Below are 18,160 nucleotides of genomic sequence, written 5' to 3' on the forward strand. Positions count from 1 at the left end.
CACACACACACACACACACACACACACACACACACACACACACACACACACACACACACACACACACACACACACACACACACACACACACACACACAGGATTTAATTTAGCTTTAAAGAGCGACTGCCTTTAAAAAGCAACGAATACCTTTGAAAACAGCTTGTGTGGTATCAATATGAGTTAGAAACAGTTATTCTGGCGTCAAAATTCATTACAAAGTGTAAATAGGATCATTTCGGTCATAAAGTCAGTCTTGTCTAAAACTGAGATTGGAACATCTGTGTGTCACAATGGGTAAATGAAGGTTGGATTTTAATTTAATGATGTCCATTTGCCCACTAACATGGGGTGAACAGCCGCGGTGATTGCTCTCTATCCAATAACTATGACAGTGAGACAAACCTGCCCAGCTATTATGACTTTGTTTACATTAAGATAAGACATCACAAAAATAAAATCTTGAGAAATACTGCACCAAACACCTTAGTTTGATGTAAAATTGCGCAACCTAAACATCCTCGGAAAACGTAATAACAGATTTCTTGAGTTATCTTACATTCATTCTGGGGATTTTGAAGAAGTGAAATAGGCTCGAGCGTCTACAGTGTCTCATGTGGGACAAACATCATTTACCAAATGCGGAATTGGTCAGGAAACACACCTCTAAGACTGAAATGTCAGTGCCAACGTGCCAACTTGTGTGTTCAGCGGCTCTTTAACAAAATGTATTAGGGTGATTAACCCTTCTGCCTCTCTGTCGGTCACTCTCTAGGGTAAATCCATTCAAGTTCTCTCTCCATTTGGTCTGAACGAAACCTTCCATATATACAGTAGTTGCCAATTGTAGAAGTGCACAAGAGATAAAGGTGCTCAAAACTGACCTATTTTGCATATCCCACCATACCATGAGATAAGCATGTCTTCATCACTGGAAAAGAGAAACGGTTGATATTGATTTCATTTAAAAGCTTACAAACAGGGTTGTCAAACTATTTTATAATTTCTGGAGAGAAAACAAATCATGAATTTAGATTTTTTTTCATATTCACATACCGTACCAGTCAGAAGTTTGGACACCTACTCATTGAAGGGTTTTTCTATATTTTTACTGTCATCAAGGCAAAGGGTGGCTACTTTGAAGAATTTCAAATATATTTTGATTTGTTTAACACTTTTTTGGTTACTACATGATTCCATGTGTGTTATTTCATAGTTTTGATTTCTTCACTATTATTCTACAATGTAGAAAATAGTCAAAATAAAGAAAAACCCTGGAATGAGTAGGTGTGTCTAAACTTTCGACTGGTACTGTATGTTGTAGCTTAGACCCTGTTTTACATCATCTTAGGTTTTTGTGTTGTGCCTGCCATTGGTTGAGACACCACATGCTCTTGAATACAGGGTGGGTGTCATGTTTTGGCTGATAAACAGTTCAACTTTCAAATGGTACCACCAGACTGGACCATTGACCCTTTGGTCCAGGATCAGATCAGAAGCCTTGCCTGGTCCATAACCTGTCCATAAAATAATTTCCCCTATACAAATGGTACCTCCAAGAGATGTTTTAAAATATATTGTCAATCCTCCATAGGAAATCTATTGAAATCATAGAAATATAGATCATAGAATAGACATGACCATTAAAGTTGACATTCAACAATGGGTGGACCGGCGGTCATCTTTGTGTTAGTAATTAGAAGTTACAATTTCAATTCAATTAAAATTTCAATGGTGTACCAGCTAAATTTCTGTTGTCTGAATCGATAGAATTCAAAGAATTGACCTATGATTGAAATGCACCCACACCTTATTCAACAGCATGAAATGTCTCAACCAATGGAGGGTACAACACAATAACCTCGGATGATGTGAAATAGCATCTAAGTTACAACATAAACAAAGAAAAACAGGAGTTTACGTGTTAAGATATTTTTAAACCTTTAATGTTTAACACTTACCATATTTATATAAAAATAATCCGATAAAAATCAGATAAATAATTAAATAGTTTGGCAACACTGTTTGTAACCGTTTTAATGATATTGAACTCAACCGTTTATCTTTTCCAGTGATGAAGACATGGATGTCCCATGGTTGAGTGAGTGCAAAATGGTTGAAATTGGAGAACTTTTATCTCCTGAATGTTTTGGCATTCAGGTCCAAAAAAGTCACTTTGGAAAGTTCTGTTTAAAATAAAAAGAGATGCTGTCAAAAAGGGATTCAATTCAAATGGATTTAATCTCTCTAATGCACTTGCTCAAATCCACAGTGATGTCAGAGATAATAGTCAAGACAACAATGCTATACCCATCAGAACCAAATGACTGACCAACATTGCAAAATCAAACAGACATGTTTTTGAGGTCTAGCTTTGGCAAGTACTGTCTGTTCAGTGATATTAAATGTCCCAGTGTTGCACATGTATTCAAATAAATAAAAACGTCTCTAAAAAGGAGTTGGGTGCCACTTGACTTTAATGCTACACAGATGTCCATCTCTCCACGTTGGAGTGTCCCGTGTCCCCTTAACTGGCCCACAGGCAAGGTTGTATCTGACACACACACACACACACATCAAATCACATTGTATTTGTCACATGCGCCGAATACAACTGGTGTAGACTTTACCGTGAAGTGCAGAGTTTAAAATAGTAACACAGGAGGAATAAAACTAAATACACAAGAATGTATCTATTTACAGTACCAGATCAATTTGCAGAAGTACGAGGTATTTGAGGTAGATACTGTGTATATACATGAATGTAGGGTAAAGTGACTAGGCATCAGGATAGATACAAAATAAAGTGTGTAAAAGTGTGGGTGAGTGTGCGACTAATGTGTGTGTGTGTGTGCATGTGTTGTGTCGGTATGCATGTGTGTGTTACGTGTGTGTGTGTGCGTATGCAGTGTATGCGGTTTTGTGTGGGAGTGTTAATGTAGTGTGTGAAAGTGAGTGTGTATATAAACTCAGCAAAAAAATAAACGTCCTCTCACTGTCAACTGCGTTTATTTTCAGCAAACTTAACATCTGTAAATATTTGTATGAACATAACAAGATTCAACAACATACATAAACTGAATAACTTCCACAGACATGTGACTAACAGAAATTGAATAATGTGTCCCTGAAAAAGGGGGGGTCAAAATCAAAAGTAACAGTCAGTATGTGTGGCCACCAGCTGCATTAAGTACTGCAGTGCATCTCTTCCTCATGGACTGCACCAGATTCCACAGTTCTTGCTGTGAGATGTTACCACACTATTCCACCAAGGCACCTGCAAGGATATTTCTGGGGGGAATGGCCCTAGCCCTCACCCTCCAATCCAACAGGTCCCAGACGTGCTCAATGGGATTGAGATCCGGGCTCGTCGCTGGCCATGGCAGAACACTGACATTCCTGTCTTGCAGGAAATCACACACAGAATGAGCAGTATGGCTGGTGGCATTGTCATGCTGGAGGGTCATGTCAGGGTGAGCCTGCAGGAAGGGTACCACATGAGGGAGGATGTCTTCCCTGTAACGCACGGCGTTGAGATTGCCTGCAATGACAACAAGCTCAGTCCGATGATTCTGTGACACACCGCCCCAGACCCTCCACCTCCAAATCACACCGCCCCAGACCCTCCACCTCCAAATCAATCCCGCTCCAGAGTACAGGCCTCGGTGTAACCCTCATTTCTTCGACGATAAGCACGAATCCGACCATCACCCCTGGTGTGACAAAACCTCGACTCGTCAGTTAAGAGCACTTTTTGCCAGTCCTGTCTGGTCCAGCGACAGTGGGTCTGTGCCCATAGGCGACGTTTTTGCCGGTGATGTCTGGTGAGGACCAGCCTTACAACAGGCCTACAAGCTCTCAGTCCAGCCTCGCTCAGCCTATTGCGGACAGTCTGAGCACTGATGGAGGGATTGTGCGTTCCTGGTGTAACTCAGGCAGTTGTTATTGCCATCCTGTACCTGTCCCGCAGGTGTGATGTTTAGATGTACCGATCCTGTGCAGGTGTTGTTACATGTGGCTGCCACTGCGAGGACGATCAGCTTTCCATCCAGTCTCCCTGTAGCGCTGTCTTCGTCTCACAGTACAGACATTACAATGCATTGCCCTGGCCACATCTGCACTCCTCGTGCCTCCTTGCAGCATGCCTAAAGCACGTTCACACAGATGAGCAGGAACCCTTGGCATCTTTCTTTTGGTGTTTTAGAAAGTCAGTAGAAAGGCCTCTTTAGTGTCCTAAGTTTTTAAAACTGTGACCTTAATTGCCTACCGTCTGTAAGCTGTTAGTGTCTTAACGACCGTTCCACAAGTGCATATTCATTAATTGTTTATGGTTCATTGAACAAGCATGGGAGACAATGTTTAAACCCTTTACAATGAAGATATGTGAAGATAATTGAATTTTTACGAATTATCTTTGAAAGACAGGGTCCTGAAAAAGAGCCATTTCTTTTTTTTGTTGAGTTTAAATATTTTCTAGTAAATGTGCGTAGGGTCAGTGTAAGATAGTTAGGGTACCATTAATTTACTATTTAGTCTGGCTATATAGCAGTCTTATGGTTTGGGGGCCGAAGCTGCCAAGGAGCCTGTTAGTCTGAGAGCCGATGCTCCCGTACCATTACCCGGATGGTAGCAGAGTGAACAGGGTTAGGTAGCTGTTTAGACACTTGCCAGCTGGTCTGCGCATGCTTTGAGAACCCGCCCTGTTATTTCATCAGATCATTAACCTGTTTAAACGTTTTGCTCACATCGGCAAGATTTCACACACACACTCCTGCCATCCTGGCCTCCACGTTGCTCTCCTGCAGGGCCTCCCCTGACTCCCCTCTGGTTAGGCAGAGGGCATGAGCTGGCACCCCTTACAGAGGCATTGTCCGCAGTTCTGTTTCTATTGCCACACCATTAGAGCTGAAGAAAAAAAGGAGAGAGATCTACCCATAGGCAAGGAAAGAGAGGGAGAGATAAAAAAAAGGGGGGATATAGAATTTCACTGTTTGTGTGGCTGTGTATTGGCTTAGGAGAACGCTACGTTCTGAAGTTGAGCCATTAGTGTCTTATTACCGATATTGCACATCTGCGCTATGCAAGGATGACTAACAACAAATATTACTAACTAACTCATGTCTCAGCGCCGGTAAAGTGACACTCAGCAGTCTCATACGCCTGCTCTGTGCGACCAGAGCTGTTATGGCTGATGAGTAAGACCGTGCAACAGTGGGCTGACCACACGCACACTCAGGCTGCAGCCCTGGCAGCCCTGACACTGTTAAGAGCACAAGGCCACAGACAGCCGAACCGAGACACCGTCTCCATATCAAACACGGCTCGGCTGCACTGTGGGCGAATGGAGGAACACGTTACTATGCTGTATTGAGTTAATTTGCTGGAAATCAAAAAGTGATCGTTTCGTGTCCTATTGCAAGCTCTCTTCCTGTAACCTTTGTTGAGAGGCTTGTTAAAGCTGACACCTGCAATGCTGTGGTGTGGTGTGCACTGTGCTAAATAAGGAGAAGTTAGGAAGATACTGTCACTAATATAAGTCATATGACACAACACAATGAAATAGATATCCAGGTGTCTTGTGTTCTCACACAGGAAGAAACACAAATGTCAAGAAGGAAGTTTTGTGATGGGGTACTCTTGTCGTGGTGGTTTCGATAAGGAAGCAAGGCAAGATGGTAGCGGTGCAATATTCAGGATGGGGACTTTGACTTTAAGTGAGAATAGGGAAATAAACAGCATTTTAGTCATTTAGAAAACACTTATCCAGAGAGACTTAAAGTTAGTGCATTCATCATTAAAGGGAAACTCCACCATTTTTCAACCTAATTTTTATTACTCCAGCACAATACCATTGTCTACACATTTGAAAACCTTTGCATTTCTACATTTTGTAGAAAAAATATATACATTTAAAAAAGTTCTACCCGATGACATGGTGTCGTGGGGAGCAAGAAGATAACCTCCCTCTGGCTAGAAACTTGTTGCAGGTTTTGAAAATCCCCGTTTAAATTTGTATTTTATTTCATCCTAGCCTGTCATGTCACAGAGAAGCATTTTTTAGGACTTTTCTTCATATCTTTTTAACCACAGATCATAGAAACGCGCCGTTTCACATACATAGACACTGGTATGGTGCTGGAGATAATGAATACAAGGTTGAAAAGTGGCAGAATTGTCCTTTAAGGTAGCAAGGTGAGACCACATATCATAGCTACTTATTACATTTTTCCTGAATTAAGAGCAAAGTCACTACTAGAAAGACAAGTGCAAGTGTTGGTTCAAGAAAGTTTTTTTATTTTTATTTTTTAATGTATCAACACTAATGCTGCTGACAGTACACACTGATCTGGTCATTTCAGGTTGGTCAACATTGAACAGATAGGATAGAGGTTGTTTTCATCATAGAATTACATTATACAATCACAATTATAGAATCTCTATGGTTTTCACTACAAGAAAGTACAGTCTCTGGACAGAGCTGTTAGTACTTCCTCTTGAAGATGCAGCTGCAGAGTATGGAGACCCAAAAAACCCAGCTGGTATTTGGGAATATCCGTTATCAAGTAATGGGCAACCACAAAGACGGTGGTAAGCTGGAGGATACCAGCCAGGATGAAGAATATCCCAACGACGAACATCACCTTGGCCCTGGACCACTTAATCTTGACGCAGTTGGTACACTTGGACCAAAGATGGCCCCGAACAATCCCAGAGATCAAAGAACAGTTGAGATGGAGGCGATCATCATCAGGGCCCATATGACCCCACTGGGAGGGTCCAAAAACAACAACTAAATCGACGGCACAGGACACTAGGGAGACTATCCACCAGAATGTTGCCAATCTCACTAGGGGGCACAAGCTGGACAGTATAGCTCCTCCAATCAGGAGCAGGGACGCTGCCCCCCCAGCTGAAGTAGATCAAGCCAGTTTTCATCGAGAACACTTCTCATCCGGGTGGTGTAGCTATGAGTATACCAGCCAGGATGAAAAATATTCCAGTGATTATTATCAACTTGGCCTTCGATGGTTCCTCTTTGATGCAATTGGTGCACTTGGCTCCGATGATGAAGACCATCACCCCCCAGAACCCCCAAGATGATGGTGATGATGGTTATGGCTAAGGCTGGGGCTGCAGGTCCTGGGGAAGGAGGGAGTCGTAGAACTTACTGTCCCATGAGCAATCAGCTCATCCAAAGGCCCTCCCAGATGACCTGAGGGATGAAGGCAGTCACTCTACACATGGGCAAAGCAGAGGCTACTATGGAGATGATGCATCCTATGACTCCCAAGGTGATGCCCAAAATCTCCTTCAAAGAGTTAGTCAACAAAGAGGTTTCTAGAAAAGGGGGAGATATTCAACTTTTAGAGACGATTCTATACAGTGCCTTCAGAAAGTATTCACAGCACTTGACTTTTTCCACATTTTGTTGTGTTACAAATTGAATTTAAAATCAATTATATTGAGATTTTTGTTCACTAGCCTACACACAATACCCCATAATGTCAAAGTGGAATTCTGTTGTAATTTATTTTTATAGTTTTTTTTTACAAATTCATTAAAAATGAAAAATTAAATGTCTTGGGTATGCTTGTAATCATTAAGAACTGGGGAGTTTTTCAGGATAAAATAGAAACGGAGCTTTTCTAGGCAAAATCCTAGAGGAAAACTTGCTTCAGTCTGCCTTCCACCACAACTGGGAGCTGAATTCACCTTTCAGCAGGACAATAACCTAAAACACAAGGCCAAATCTACACTGGAGTTGCTTACCAAGAAGGCAGAGAATGTTCCGGAGTGGCTGAGTTACAGTTTTGACTTCAATCTACTTGAAAATGTATGTCAAGACCTGAAAATGGTTGTCTAGAAATGATCAACAACCAATTTACCAGTGCTTGAAGAATGTTAAAAAAAATAATGAGCAAATGTTACACAATCCAGGTGTGGAAAGCTCTTAAAAGACTTCCCCAGAAAGACTCACAGCTGTAATCGCTGTCAAAAGGTGCTTCTACAAAGTATTGACTCAAGGGTGTGAAAATGTATGTAAATGAGGTATTTCTTGATTTCCTTTCCAATACATTTGCAAAAATGCCTAAAAACATGCTTTCACTGTCATTATGGGGTGTAGGTGGGTGAGGGAAAAAAATATATTTAATCCATTCTGAATTCATGCCGTAACACAACAAAAGTGGAAAAGTCAAGGGGTATGAATAATTTCTGAAGGCACTATAACTCTAGGATCTTCAGTCTTTACAAAGTTCCAGAACAACATCCTCTTCCAAATGCTCTTACCTTCTAATTCTTCTGTAATTGGAGATCGGAGTCTGTCAGAAACCCACTATGTCTGATCGATGCTGTGATCTCACTTAAATATGTTGTCATGGAAACAAGAAACCAGGCCCCTCTCCACCTGCAGTTTGCAATTTTTCGAAATGTGTATCCAGGGTCTAATATATGTTTTTAGGCCATAACCTTCTTAATGGAAGGAGTGGAGAGAGGCAGTGAGTCACTCACAGCAGCACAGGCGGCCTTGAACACAGAGGAGCAGACTTGGTGACCCAGGTCTGTATGGAGTGGGATGGAGCCTGGTGTAGGTAGGCATGACTCACCACACAAACAAGTAGATACCACCGAGGCCTGGGTAGAGGGGGTGGGGGAGGGAGGGAGGGGGTTGATGATATACTGTAGGCAGATATCACAATAATTATAAAAATAACCATTGTACTATGTATAATGTGTTGTTGTTTTTTTAAACTGGCAAATAAAAAATCTATCAACCATACATAGTGCATACCAAGTCATACACTTTTATATGCTTTTTTGCACATTTACATGTAGAAGCTGTTCTATGTGGTCCATCAATTTTAAACTTCAAAGCATGGCTTAGTTCTGCCTTTTCAATGTAGGCTCCATGAGTAAAAGCTCACAGACAATTGTTCACTACAAGAGCCATCCTCCTTGCCAAGGCCCTTGGGGCAGCATGGTCATGAGAGGGAGTGTGGAAGTAATCGTTTTGGACGGGTCCGTTTGTCCCCCAGCGATGCACCCAGGGGACAGTTGTCCGGCACTGTACTCAGACCGGGGCGGCGTCATGAAATGACCGTGCTACCTTGATCTGTTACCCGTAGAAACAGAGTGGAGGTTCTGAGTGTCCGTTACCTCACATTAACAAACGCCCCTCTCCACAGTTGTGACTAGATGGGAGTTCAGCTACGGACAGAAGTGACTTTTCGTAGAAGGTTAGGAAAGAATATGAGCTGGCCCTAACCCTTTCCTAACCTTAACTCAATTCTCCTAACCTGCTATGTTAATTCTCCTAACCTGCTGCATAAGTTCTCCAAACCGATGGACTCCCTTGTGTCTTTACTCCAGCCCCCTCCCCGACCATCACCTCTCTAGCCCCTCAGACACTGAGCCGTCCTCAGCCACTGTTAGCCTAAACTCGTTCTCTAACTCTTTGCTACAGTCCCTCCAGCCTCAGAGAGGGAGAGATAGAGAGAGAAAAGGGTGATGTCAGGCCTGCCCTTTCAGAGTGAGCTCTGATTGGATTGAAGATCTAACCTGTCTCCCACTGCTACAAGGGACAGTGATTATACGCACCAGCTGTGACAGTGCCCTGGCCCAGGGCTTTGATGAGTAACAGAGGCTTGTAACATTTCCTACTACCAGACAGATTTCCACAAGCCCTCTGTGAGGGATTAAACTCATATCTCACTGAGTGGCGGGGGGGGGGGGGACGACATAGAGAGGCAGCGATGGGAAAAGAAAGAGGATATTCACTGCATGAGCTGCCAGACAGCACCTAGACTAGAGTAATAATTGATTGGGCATTTCCTTAACACTAGCCTCTCAACACAGTAGGAATAGCAGAAATATCCTCTTAAACTCAAAGACAACGCAACTAAATTACTGTCTGCAGCATCACAAAAAGAAACAAAACAACTATTTAGTCAATAGCACAGTCCTTCAGGAGATGTTATCCTACTATACTATCACATTGAAGTTGTGTTGCATTCCAACATAACAACATTAGGTCGCTTAGTTATCAATACTATATGTCACATGATAGACATGCAAAAACTTTCCCAGGTGTTAACAGCATTGTAAGCTATGAGGAAAAGAAGACACCGATGTTCCTCATGGCAGGGGAAGCACCCAACAGAAACTACTAAGGTTGACTTCATTATGCTCTATAGGAGGAAGTATCTATTGTTAACTACACAGCAAAGTCAGTAAGTCTGTAGAAATATCCAGCATTCAAAGTTATGACTGATCTGCATGCTGTAAGTCGTGAAAATGTTTTTTTTTTGTCTCCTTTATACAGTCTTGGTGTTGTGTTGGTACAACTGGAGCTGCCATACTTCCTGTCTGAGATGAGATAGTGAGTTGAGAGGAAACACAGTCCTCTAAGACCCCTGCAGGCCTTTATAACACATTAACAACAACGTTTCGCTGTACGATTAGCGCAACTAACGATACCCCTCAGGCCATATGTGGGTAAAGTATCAAAATTATTTTCAGAAACCAGTGACACTTTTCTCTATTAGCAATTATGATCGACTTACGTTGTGAGGAAACAAACATCAACCCCATCGGTTGTGTGTGATCTGTGGGTCAAGTAAGCATGTGATGATGATATTCAAAAGACACGCGTACTGCATCCTGTATGGTGGTCACAGAGACAGTCAAGCTGGGATGTGTCTATAATCTAATACCCACCAAGACTCACCACGTATTTCTGTTGTGACATAGGCTAATGTGGCCTAGTCAAAGTCCAGACCTAATCCCAATTGAGATGTTGTGGTAGGACTTGAAACGAGCAGTTCATGCTTGAAAACCCACAAATGTCACACAGTTAAAGCAGTTCTGCATGGAAGAGTGGGCCAAAATTCCTCCACAGTGACGTGAGAGACTGATCAACAACCACAGGAAGTGTTTGGTTGGAGTCATTGCAGCTAAAGGTGGCTGTCACATCTGCTCCCGCTCCCCCTCTCTGGCACTTGAGGGCGCCAGGCTGCCCATCAATACGCACACCTGTCACTATCATTACGCGCACCAGCGCTTCATTGGACTCACCTGGACTCCTTCACTTTGTTGATTGCCCCCTCTATATCTGTCTGTTCCTCAGTTTGTTCCGCGTGTCAGCATTAATGTCGTTTTGTTCCCCCTGTCCAGGCGCTGTCCGTGTTTTGTTTCCTGTCTGTCATTTATTATTCACTCCCTGTACTTGCTTCTCGTCTTCCAGTATCTGTCCTCACAGTGGCACAAGCAGTTATTGAGTGTAAGGGGGCAATTACTTTTCCACACAGGGGCATTGGGTTTTGCATAATTTGGTTTATGAAATAAAATAAATAAGTATCTAATTCTTGTGTTATTTGTTCCCTCAGGTTTCCTTTATGTAATATTAGGTTTTGGTTGAAAATCTGGTAACATTCTGTATAAAGAAAATATGCAAAAGTAGAGAAAATTAGAAAAATACCTTTTCACAACCCTGTATATTTCCTGGTTCAGGAGGCCGACAAAGACAAACATGACATATTCTAAAGCTTAGGTAAAGATAAGCATGAGGCAAATATGACACCTAGTGGTAAAATGAAGCCCTTACAGATTTAGATTTGTATGGACTATGATAGAAGATGGACAGGATAGCCCGAGCAGGTTTCTCCAACCTTGTTCCTGTACAGCTACCGTCCAGTAGGCTTTCACTCCAACCCTAATCTAGTGCACCAGAATCTAATAATTAGCTGGTTGATAAACTGAATCAGGTTAGTTACAACTGGGGTTGGAGCGAAAACATACAGGAGGGTAGCTCGCCAGGAACAGGGTTGGAGTGCCCTGAGATAGAGGATGCTGGGTCTGTACAATAAAAAGAAAACAGGGGTACAGAAGCACAAGAGGAATGGGGCCATAAGCAGTGTAATTAGAAGTCATCTGCTGATACAAAGGCCGCTAAGAGCTGGATGGCCCCAGGGAGATGACATGAAGTTGTGTTGTAGAGGCCTCTGCTCCTGACTCTGTGGGTCTTTCCTGCTCCACGAAGCACTCGGACCTCCTAAACAGGCAACATGATATTTCTCACCGCCCGGCCCATTTAGAGTCCTTTGCCAGTCTCCTTTCTATCCTGGCTTTGGCACTGAGCTCCCACAGGCCCAAGTGTTAGTCTCAATTGTAGAGGTAAATAAATAAACATCATGAGGTCTCTAACAAGGAAAACCCTCATTTGATTGTATTACTTATATCAAACCAATCTCTTTACCTTACTAAAAGGATTCATCTGATTGTGTGTCTCATTTTGTAATTACAATGCTTGTTTATCATGTACAGTTGAAGACGGAAGTTTACATACACTTAGGTTGGAGTCATTAAAACTCGTTCTTCAACCACTCCACATATTCTCTATAAAGTCTCTATATCCACAGTAAAACGAGTCCTATATCGACATACCCGGAAAGGCCACTCGGCAAGGAAGAAGCCACTGCTCCAAAACCGACATAAAAAAGACAGACTACGGTTTGCAACTGCACATGGAGACAAAGATCGTACTATATGGAGAAATATCCTCTGGTTTGATGAAACAAAAATAGAACTGTTTGGCCATAATGACCATCGTTACGCTTGGGGGGAAAGGGGGAGACTTGCAAGCTGAAGAACACCATCCCAACCGTGAAGCACAGGGGTGGCAGCATCATGTTGTGGGGGTGCTTTGCTGCAGGAGGGACTGGTGCACTTCACAAAATAGATAACATCATGAGGGAGGAAAATTATGTGGATATATTGAAGAAACATCTCAAGACATCAGTCAGGGAGTTAAAGCTTGGTTGCAAATGGGTCTTCCAAATGGACAATGACCCCAAGCATACTTCCAAAGTTGTGACAAAATGGCTTAGGGGCAACAAAGTCACGGTATTGGAGTGGCCATCACAAAACCCTGACCTCAATTCTATAGAACATTTGTGGGCAGAACTGAAAGAGTGTGCGAGCAAGGAGGCCTATTAACCTGACTCAGTTACACCAGCTCTGTCAGGAGGAATGGGCAAACATTTACCCAACTTAAGCTTGTGGAAGGCTACCTGTAACGTTTGACCCAAGTTAAACAATTTAAAGGCAATGCTACTAAATACTAATTGAGTGCATGTAAACTTCTGACCCACTGGGAATATGATGAAAGAAATAAAAGCTGAAATAAATCATTCTAACATTTCACGTTCTTAAAATAAAGTGATGATCCTAATTGACCTAAGGCAGGGAATCTTTACTAGGATTAAGTGTCAGGAATTGTGAAAAACTGAGTTTAAATGTATTTGGATAAGGTGTATGTAAACTTCAACTGTATGTACAGAAACTGTAGTAATGAGCAATACATTTTGATTCATTGTGAGGCCACCCACCATATGATCTGTCTATTTAAAGATCAGACATGAGACTGCCCTGACTAATATTGCTCTGGGCAGACAGGAAGAGACGAGACGTGATTGAAGAGTTGGGGACTGTCTGGTTATCTAACCAGTTATTTCTATCCAATAGGGTTCCATTCTTCCTTCAGGCATTGTATTAGCGCTAACAGAACAAGAAATTCAAAACACTGTCAGAAATCTGACAAAACATTTGGGAGACATTTCCTTGAAATGTAACTCCATGATTCCTAGAGCGATGACAAGCCATAACGAATCAATAACTTTTAAGTGGTAATTGATTCAGTTCCAAAATAGACTCAATCACAGAGTCACCGCGGGTTTATTTGAGCTAATTTTATCCCCACTCTGCTATCGCTAGGCTCTCTATCTGTCTGGTGGTGTTGGCATGTTGTGTCATACTACGCAGACAGGAAATGAACTGGCTCACTACCAAACCTTCAAGTGAAGGTTACACACACACACACACACACACACACACACTTTGGTAATAACACTACTAGATATTGCCATGTTTTTAATTTCCTCATCAACACTGGCTGTTCTGCCTCCTCACTACATCTCACCCCATGGTGTTTGGGTATGGAGTGGGAAACATCTCCTACGCTAGATACAATACAGGGGGCATCTTTTCCTAAAGCAATCCTCTGACATCACGACTTGGATTTGCATCAACTAACCAGTTAATTAGTAGCAGAAATGGAAGTAAAAGAATTACAGGGAACTGCAACTACTGTATATGTTCCTAACGAGGGTGGGGAATGACCTAACTCAATGTAATTAGTGCTCAATGTGACTCTAACCACAGACCCATGTCATTACTGACAATGGGCACAATTTGCTCACCATTTTCTGTTGGGTTTTTAATTCATCTCTATGAATATAGCAATATGATTAAGGGCCCTCTTTATCAAAAACAACAAGAAGTGTAAGACTCGAGGCTGTGCTGAGGGTCATTGTTCGGGAAAGCTGTAAAAACGGACAGGCTCACGATGACACATTTTTACCTTTGCGTTGGTACCAAAGGAAATCCTTTCCTGAGAGGACAGGAACACATGCTGTGTGACCCTGATCCTGTCAACAGCCCCTGAAACTGGTAGAGGATGGACTTCATACTGAATTACTGATGGGGAAACAAAGTGAAACCCTGAACAGTAGTAGGTTACACAATGCCAACAGCAGTATTGAATATTTTATGAAATATTTATGGTTTTGTTATCATTAGCAATTGTATTCACCCTCTTATTTTGTAGCCCACTATTTCATTGTAATAAACCAGTAACTTGCCCATAAAAGCAACTTGTTAGCAGCTCAACTAACACATTTTCTATGCGAAACCACAATGTTGGGTTACAGTTGATACAGCTGCTGCATGGCCAGAGTGACACATATAATGGCTATGGGCATGCTTTGTCACATCTGTCACATCAATGAGCGAACTAAAGATAAAACTGGCTCTATTTCTGTCAGTCCTCAGATGGGTCCCTCTTTCTCCCCTCAGGCCCCTCGCTGTCTACAAACCCATCCGCCCTGGCACCTCAACACTGTCATCCAGTAGGACACGCAGCCAGCCCTGGTCCCAATGCTACGAGATGTTGCCAAATAAGCCAGAACACGCCGGAAGGGGACGACTGGGATGGGATCAGCTCTGCGAACACACATCAGGAAGGATAGGGGTTTCCGTATCCCCCTTGGGAGGCACACAGTCTATTGCCCCAGTGAATCCTCTCTCTGCCCTGAACATGGGATATGTGCCCCTATACCGAGACGGTTGAGCTAACGTGCGCTAATGTGATTAGCATGACGTTGTAAGTAACATAAAACTTTCCAGGACATGTCTTTATATGGGCAGAAAGTTTAAATTCTTGTTAATCGAACTGCACTGTCCAATTTACAACAAATAAATTCATAATCTAATCTAATTTGTCACATGCGCCGAATACAACAGGTATTTCACCTTACAGTTCTAACTTACAAGCCCTTTTATCACGGCAAATGGTTTGATACATTCACCTCTGAAGGTAAATAATGTACTTACATTCAGTAATCTTGCTCTGATTTGTCATCCAGAGGGTCCCAGAGATAAAAATGTAGCACAGTTTTGTTTGATACAATCAATTTTTATATTCAAAATGTAGGAACTGGGTTCTACAGTTTGAACCCTTGCTGTCTCTGGCTACACACCCACCCCGTCCGGCCATCTAGATGTGTGAAAGTTAGTGTATAAGCTAATGATCTATCATGTATGACATTCCTGGGAGTGTGTAAACTTAAAATGTTGTATTACCATATCATTTTTGTATTTTCTCTATAGTTATGTACTTGAAAATGTATTAATTGACCAATTCGGCACATTTGGGCAGACTTGATACAATGCTGTCCAGTCTTGCAATGCTTCACTGGATCAATCTGAAACATTGGCCAAAATCTAAATTGCGCCTAAACGGCAATATTATATTATGGCCTTTCCCTTGCATTTCACAGATTATTTCAATAAATATATTAAAACAAATTGTCTTTGACCAGATCTAATGTGCTATATTCTCCTACATTAATTACACATTTCCACAAACTTCAAAGTGTTTCCTTTCAAACGGTATGAAGAATATACATATCCTTGCTTCAGGTCCTGAGCTACAGGCAGTTAGACTTGAAAAAAAAGGGTCCGATTCTGAAGAGGTTTTAGTACAGGAGAACATCAGCAGTTCAGCTCCCCCATAAGCCAATGCACATGATGCTCTGGAGACAGCGTTCCAGGAATATCAGCAAGGTGCGCAAATTATCGCTGAAGAACGGAAGGACAGAGCCTCGGTGTGTGGTTGGGAGAGTGTTCTGTTGAGCAATGGAACGCATATTGTCAGAAGAGTTCACGTTCCAAATGTTCCTGTGAGGCCCCGACTAGAGTCAGAGCTACAAAGCTGTGCGACGTTGAGAACAGCTGTCACATGTCTAGGTCTATGCTCCTCTGAAATAGACACTACATGCCCCGTTAAGGCTGCAGTGTGAATCCTGGCTTCAAGTAGTTATAACATTGCATTTTACAAGTGTATTATAAGCAACTACAAGCAAACAGTCATAATAAAATGACAGGAATTGGAGCACAGTCTGTGGCAGTGACCGGGAGTCGTCGTGACAGGGACAGGCACCTGGTGGGCTGAACGGAGGTGTGAATGAGACACGTGTCCCCGCAGAGAAGGTACCGTCACCTCTGCCAGCTACGGCTTGCTGAGAAGAACAGTGCGGCGTGTGAAAGAGTGGAGGGTCAGGTGACTGTCTGAGGACTTGTGTTGTAACATCGTCATCACGTAGGTAGGTGCTTCCTCTGCATGTCCTTATGATCACTGGCTGCAGTACTGAGGATTCCGAAGGTGGAAAATACTAAGCTAACTTACTTGGCTAACAGTTATACAGTATTGTGTGAAACCGGAAGCTGGATATCAATGAGATATCGGTTATCCGTACAGTCCACATCAATTATCACAAAGTCCCCATTGTTTCCTTGTTGGCCCACTCCGAACAATAGTGCCAGGGGTTGACAGACTTGCTCAGTCTTGATCAGAGCCTGTTCACAGACGGGACAATTGATGACGATATCAATTGTCGCTGTTGAGCAAAAAAAAAAAAAAAAAACACAGAAAATGTATTCGTTGTATGCTTAACATGGCTTGAAATTGGTTGACCCCTAGATCAATTGGTTTAGCATAGATTCAAGATTGTGCAAGTAATACAGTATAATCTATAAAGCAGCACAACATGGCTCTCTCTAGCCAAACAGGTTCATCAGTATAATCTGTTGGAGGAGACTTCAGCCCTAGTTTAAAGGACATGTTGATGTATTGGCTAATGGCCAAGCCTACTGCACTCACTGTGTGAGCAGTATGCATTCATGGTATATACTATACTTAAAAAGTGGAATAACAGCAAATTTCTCAAATGTGTCCATGTGCCTAAACCCCTCTGACTAGTTTTTGAACTGTCTGTCAAAGTGCGCACCTCTCTCACTCAGGGCGAGCAAGGTAGACCTAGAGCAGGAGCTACATCGCAGGGTGATACAGCCCCCCGCCGCTCACTGCAGCGCGAGATAGAATTTGGTGGAATAACGCAAATCTACGACACATACAAACGCTCTGTCGCAGCGAAACGACTAAATACGATTGTGATAATATGGCATAAATATTTTATGTGACACATTTGGGTCGCTGGGTTCATCCTTTTCCTTTTCTGAGACCTCTGCTAAGCAAGGAGGAATGGAGCCGACCTGATCCCGGCCCTCCCCCTTTTACCCTGCAACCCCATTGGAACTCATTTCACCTGCCAATGAACATTGTCCATCTTCTCTCTCTGACTGTAGGCTTCATCCTCATTGCATGGTGTGATCATCACACCAAAATACATCTACTAAAATGAGAGGGAAAGACTAGTGAGAGTGCAACATTAATGCCCACTTCCTAGAATGACACATATGGTCCATAAGGCTAATTTATATAACGCACGTTTCGTTAGATTGTAACTTTCCAACAGTAGCCAGTTGACAGCGAACATATCCTTGTAAATTCATTTCTGTTGCAGATATAATAGATAGATGCCTTCATCAGTACCTCGGCTAGCGAAATGTGATGTATGCTCACTGTCCAAGTTTTCATTGGGCTCGATCAAATATGCTATTACTACATGTATTATTAGCCTACATGTATATATATTTTTAAACTGGAAGAATAATGACAAATCATTTACAAAATGATGCAGAGGATTT

At 42.3% G+C, this 18,160-nt stretch overlaps 1 protein-coding gene across 6 annotated transcripts in view; it reads right to left on the reverse strand.

The window, feature by feature from the left end:
- LOC135546911 (diacylglycerol kinase zeta-like) overlaps window positions 1-18,160 on the reverse strand; it is a 117,954-nt gene that overhangs the window by 64,437 nt on the left and 35,357 nt on the right. The window lies entirely within an intron of this gene.

This window comes from Oncorhynchus masou, chromosome 1 (assembly GCF_036934945.1).
Source record: "Oncorhynchus masou masou isolate Uvic2021 chromosome 1, UVic_Omas_1.1, whole genome shotgun sequence".
Taxonomy (NCBI): Eukaryota; Metazoa; Chordata; class Actinopteri; order Salmoniformes; family Salmonidae; genus Oncorhynchus; species Oncorhynchus masou.